At 34.5% G+C, this 6,232-nt stretch overlaps 1 protein-coding gene across 3 annotated transcripts in view; it reads right to left on the bottom strand.

The window, feature by feature from the left end:
• Positions 1–6,232, bottom strand: part of PRRG1 (proline rich and Gla domain 1) — a 93,184-nt gene that overhangs the window by 62,192 nt on the left and 24,760 nt on the right. The window contains exon 2 of one of the 3 annotated variants that reach the window (XM_037735644.1): positions 1,363–1,463. The exons of the other annotated variants lie outside the window; for them this stretch is intronic. The gene's annotated coding sequence lies outside the window, so the exon portion shown is untranslated. The remainder of the gene's footprint in view (positions 1–1,362; positions 1,464–6,232) is intronic. 3 annotated transcript variants of the gene reach the window in all.

Genomic DNA, 6,232 nt, shown 5'->3' with positions numbered 1-6,232 from the left:
TTTTCTGAGATTAACTTCCTGGACCAATAATTATTGCTAACTGTTACTTGCAGTGGAACACTCTTCTACTAATATATATATATGCCAGGAATAGATAAATGTATAATAATTGAACTTTCTATTGTGGTAGAAAGCAGATAATGATAAAAATGTAATAAACACATCACAGATGCTATAAAGTAAATAAATGAAACATTATAGGAAGACTAGTCAGATCAATTGCACCTAGAAAAGACAATAAGTCTTCACAAACAAGGTGACACTCGAGAGTCTTGAAAAATGAAGACTTGCCTGCCAGGAGCAGAAGGGAAATAACACTCTATCTAGCCTCCTGTCTGAAACTGCTACCTCTAATCCCATGCTAAAAAATAAAAATAAAAATAAATTACAAAAAGACATTGCAATTCAATATACCTTCCATTCTTCCAACAAAAATTAATAAGGACTTACCACAGTCAACTATTATGCTACGACTCAATGATCACCGAAATGACATAAAACCTGCCCGCATGTTGCTGACAGACTAATGATTTTGAAGGATAACTTAACAAACCAAGCAATTACAACTCAATGGCGGTATAACTATGTCTCAGATATACCACTGTATCTGGCCTAAAAGAAGTCTGACTCTCCAAGCCTTTCAAACCAAAACCGAATTTTGTTTCTTATGTACAAATTACCTCACTCCCAGAATAAAGAGGCGGCCATCATGCTGTCATTTGTGATCATTAAAAATCTCAGTGCAATTACAAATCTGGCAAAGATCCTAGGAGATCAAATCAGTCCATTGTATAACTAACAGCTTCAAAGCCTCTGGAGACGATCAGAATCCAAGTACTTAAGAAAATTACCTCACCATCCATTCACTTCCTCAGAAACTGCTTCTGAAATGTCTTGCTGCAATTTTAGCTACCAAGGAAAGTCACTCAGGAAAGGCTCCTCCTACATATCAATTTAGTTACTAGTTTGAGGAGAAAATTCTCTTTGGCTAACTATTTCACCAAACTTCATATAAGCATTATAGGGTTTTAATACCTCATGCTGCTAATTTTAAAACAGACTTTCTCCCTGTCCTTCTGATCACACAGATACAATGAAACATAAGAAAAGTCCTTTGAAAATATAACACGTTACCTCCTACTCAATTGAAGCATTCATCTACCTCAAAGATATGAGAGTAAGACAAAAGATAGTAACGTGGTCTACTACAGAATCAACAGGATTTCAACTGGGTCCTCAGAAGAATAAAACAAATATCCATTAAATTATAAATTAATCTTTTAGAATCATCTGGAAAAAATATAGAATTCTGTGGGTGACATTCATGAATATCCATAAAATACATTCTTTAGCCTTACTCACCTTGCTATTGTGGTCTAAAATTGTTTTTCACATTTTCAGTGCTCATTCATGCAATTAAAGCCTCAGAGCAGCTGGGAGCACTGGTTTTCAACCCAGTTTACCTGAAGGAGAAAAAGGCTACATATAGCTTGATCTGTAGTTACAGGTCACTAGAGCCAACAACAGCAAGATGGCTACCTACAGCCCCATAATGAACCCAGAAGTCTCAAGCCTTCCTAAGGTTTCCAAGTTTGCTTACATTACTGAGTAAATGGAGACACAGGGCAGATAACTGAAGAGAGTTTCTAAATTATGATATTGAATACTTAATCTCAGGAAACAGTTCTATACTACATCTCTTTTACAATAATCATACTGATAAGTCAATGCCAAATCCCTAGATTTAGTGAAAGATCAACAAAGCTACTTTGATCTCATTCCTATTCAATACTGAATAGCATGTATAGTACAGCCTATAATTTGCCATAATGACATAAAGACCCCACATAATCTCTTACATGTGCATTACCAAGAGAATCATGGGCCAAAAGTCAAGTCTTTCAAGTTATATTTTGAGGAATTTTATAAGTCATACTCTACTGAACATCTTAACCCCAATATTAGAAAAACTGTCATTCTTTGCTATGCTATACTCTTATTTACTTGAGAATTTCTGTAAGCCTCNTCATGTTAATAATTTCACTTACTTTGACTATCATATGAGGCAGAAACTACAGAATGAACTTTATTTAATTACCTGGTCCACTATTTCCTACAGTCTTTCAACAAATGAGTTAAATAGAAGAAGTAGAAAATACAACTATAGGATTTATCCAAAAACTATTCATTTAGATAGCTTTATATAACAAAGTATATCATGGACAGACTAATCTTTTATATTAAATGACTTGAAATATGTTGGCTGTTTATCAACATGAATGCAAGATGAAAAATATGCAAATATTTATTTAATCACCTTATTTCTGAGATAAACAAAACATTCACATTTAGTGAATAAAGTGAACCCCTAATTAATAGATTCAACTAGTATTAACTGAATACCTAACTTTGTGACAGGCATTGTATTAAGAACAGTAGAAATGAGCATTCGTCTCAAAAAAGTCCTAACTAGGTTAATAAAAAATTTCCAGATTCTGTGAAAAGTTATTCAAATTTCAGTATAACTGAGGGAGGTGGGATTATATAGGTTGCTCATAGCCTCCAAAGTGTTCTGATTGTCTCTACAATATCTCCCTCCCCTACTCCCTGGTGTATGGAAATCAAGAGGCTGGGATATCATAAGATTCTACCTTACCAAAAGTCACTGAGAGACCACATGGTCCTGGTTTCTAAGAGACATTATTCAGTAAAGCAGAGGAGATTTTTTGTCCTCAAAGAAATATTCCTGAAAACTTTCCATTTCTGGGCATGATGAGCTCAGAACTTATAGGATCCTCTCCCTCCTCAGCATATATATATATACAGAGAAAATAACTATAAAACTCGGATATAATAGAAACAGAAATGAACTTAAGGTACTGGACAATGAACAGAAACACACAGATTCAGATGAGGAACCCACAACTGCTAGGAGGAATGGAGACTTAAATCTGGGCTAAGTGCAGCCCTCGTGGTGAAGAACAGCTGGTGGAGAAGGGGGTACACATAGGAAAAAAAAACTTTTTTTTTTTTTTTTTTTTTGCCCTAGGAAATCAGAAAAGTTGAAAAATGCTGATGAGTTGGGGAATACTAGAAGGAAGAGAGCCAGGGAGGGAATTCCTAAACTCTGTTCACACACATTGAACCTTGAACCATGTTCCTGTGTAACAGATACAAAGCAAAATAACAATTCTAAACTGAGACTAAAGCTGCCACCCTGAGAGTACTGGTGAGTGAAGAGAAAAAGATACACACTGGTAAAGTTGGTATACTCACTTGCAAGAGAGTATATGGTGTTAGTCTAGGACTAGGTACAAAATATGCACAGCAGAAGTGGGTAACTGTACAAAAAAAAAAAAATCCAGTCACTTAGGCCTAAAAAACAAAAACAAAAAACCCAAACTGATTTCAGAAATCATGATCACTGACAACAAAGAGCTAAAGAGTGGATCCTTAAGCTCTGCCTACTCACATTTCTGACTAAACACTGAACCATGCTTATACAATCCAGACTTTCAGCAGCCCATCCAAAAACAAAAGATCTGAATGAAGATAAGAGCTGTTGCAAAAGAAATAGTTAGCTGTTCAAGCCCAGCCAACAAAACTGGATGCTAAAACAAAGGAAACAATACTTTTTGGGTGAAAACAACATAATCCAGAATCTCCTCAATTTAAAATTCATAATATCTAAGATATAACCCAAAAGTGCCCAGAATACAAAGAATCAAGGAAATAGAACACATTATAAACAGAAAAAAAAAATCAATGTAGTCCAACTCTATGATGAATCAGATGTTGGAAGTTACATGAAGATTTTAAACTGGTTATCATCAGTGAAATATAAATAGACATATTTCTAATTCATGAAAACCTGACTTGCATTTTCTGGTCCAGAATGTAAGGAGCTTATCACTCTTATCCTCACAAGAAAAATGTTAAATAAACTGAAAATTAACAAATCTTCCTAGATCCATTATAAGTTGTAATTGCTGGGCAAGCCACTGCCCCCAAAACTATAGAGACAGACAGGCATATATAGAAAATCCAACTTTCTGAAGCAGAAGCCCAGGAGAAAACTCCAGAACCAGTACCAGGGTAAGAAAACATAAACTGTAGTTTGAGAGTTAGAAGCTCCAGGGAGGCCCAATCTTAGCCCCATATCCACTTTTGTGAGTTTCCACTCCAGGAGCCGTATCAGGTTCTTACAGTAAAGATTAAAGAAAGATTATCTCGGGCTTCAGGCAGGGAGAGTGAAAAAGCAGCCTTTTTATGAAACACTCAAGAACATTCTCTTTCTTAACAAGGTCTGCCCTCAAGGGAAACTATAGTGGTTCTTGAGTATCCACGGATATCTAAATCCAGAGATACTCAAGTCCCTTATATACAATGGTGGTGTATTTGTACATAACCTATGAACATCCTCCCATATACTTATAATCATCTCTAGATTGCTTATAATACCTCATACAATATAAATGCTATGTAAATAGTTCCTATACTGTAATTATTTATTTTGTATTATTGCATTGTTATTCTTTATCGATTTTTTCCCCAAATATTTTCCATCCATCATTGGTTGAATCTATGCAAGCGAAACTCATGGATCTGGAGGGCCAACTGTATTACTAGAACATAACCAACTGGGGATTTAGCAGACCCTAACTGACTTGGAAGAAGGAAATGCCCAATTCCTTTCCCCATTTACCCTTCCTATTTCACCTAAGGTGGGAAAAACAAAGCAAAACTGAGAAGTACTTGTGAAGGTTGGTCTAGGTCAGAAGCTCATTAAAAGACTGAGACCCAATCATAGGACTATAGAACACTTCTCTCCCTACACCTTACTATATCAATAGGGATCCTGTATAACAAGAGGATACAACAGAAATAATTGCATATCTCACATCTTAAGAAAAAGTTTCTAGAGGAACTCAAAGATAACAGGGAAGTTAAAAAAAAAAAAAGCAGAGCAAATTTTATTTCCTGACACAGCTACAGAAAACACTAAACACAGCCAAATCCCTAACCAAATAAACCTAAGACATTACACTAAACATCTGTTCATCTTAATTTCTTTTACCCAATACATCATTTCCAGTTTTTGACCAAAAAAAAAAAAGAAAAAAAAAAATCACAAGGCATACTAAAACGTAAAAAGACATGGTTTGATGAGGCAGAACATCAGAACCAACCTCAATTATGACAGACACCTTGGATTTATCAATTCATGAAAACCTCAGTAGAGAAACAGGAGGCCTCAGCAGAGAAATAAAGGCAATAAAAAAAGGAAATTTTAAAATACAAAATATGATTTATGGAAAAAACCACTAGATGGATTTAACAGCCAAATGGACATGACAGGAATAAGTGAACTCAAAGACAGATCAACAGAAATTATACAAGTTGAAGAATAGAGAAAAAATGAAACAAATTGAACATAAGCTCAAAAACTTAATAGATGATATCTGCCATACATAAGTAATTTGGTATACCAGTAGAAAAGATAGAATGAGACACAAAATATATTTGAAGAAACAATAAATGAAAATTCCCCAAACTTGATGAAAGATAGCAATGAAATGAATAGATACAAAATGATTATGAAGTAGAATAAATACAGGGAAGTCCATTCTGAAGTAAAAAATAAACCGCTGTACATCAAAGAGGAATAGCCTTGAAAGCAGCAAAAGAGAAATGATATATCACAGTCAAAAACACAATCAATTAATGCTTAACTTCTCATCAGAAACTATGGATCATGGACACTAAAGAAGATAAAATTACAGACCAATATCCCTGACGAACACAAATGCAAAAATACTCAACAAAATCGTAGCAAACTGAATTCAATAGCATATTTAAAAGATTATTCACCAGAACAAATGGAATATATTCCTGAAACACAAGGACAATTCAACATATGGAAAGCTATAAATATGACACACTACATTAACATGATAAACAAAAACTATATGAACATCTCAATATATACAGAAAAGCATTTGATAAAATTTAACATCGTTTCCTGATAAACTCTCAACAAATTAGATACAGAGGAATGCATCTCAACACAATAAAGTCCATACATGACAAGCCCACAGCTAATAGCATACTCAGTGATAAAAAGTTGAAAGCTTTTCCTCTAAGATCAGGAACAAAGATGCCCAATCTCAAAAATTCTATTCAAAACAGAACTGGAAATCCTAGCCAGAGCAATTAGGCAAGAGAAAAAAAA

Source organism: Cebus imitator, unplaced genomic scaffold, assembly GCF_001604975.1.
Source record: "Cebus imitator isolate Cc_AM_T3 unplaced genomic scaffold, Cebus_imitator-1.0 Scaffold866, whole genome shotgun sequence".
In the NCBI taxonomy this organism is placed as follows: Eukaryota; Metazoa; Chordata; class Mammalia; order Primates; family Cebidae; genus Cebus; species Cebus imitator.
Note: the sequence above shows the minus strand (reverse complement) of the source record. Positions and strands in the feature narration are given on the sequence as shown.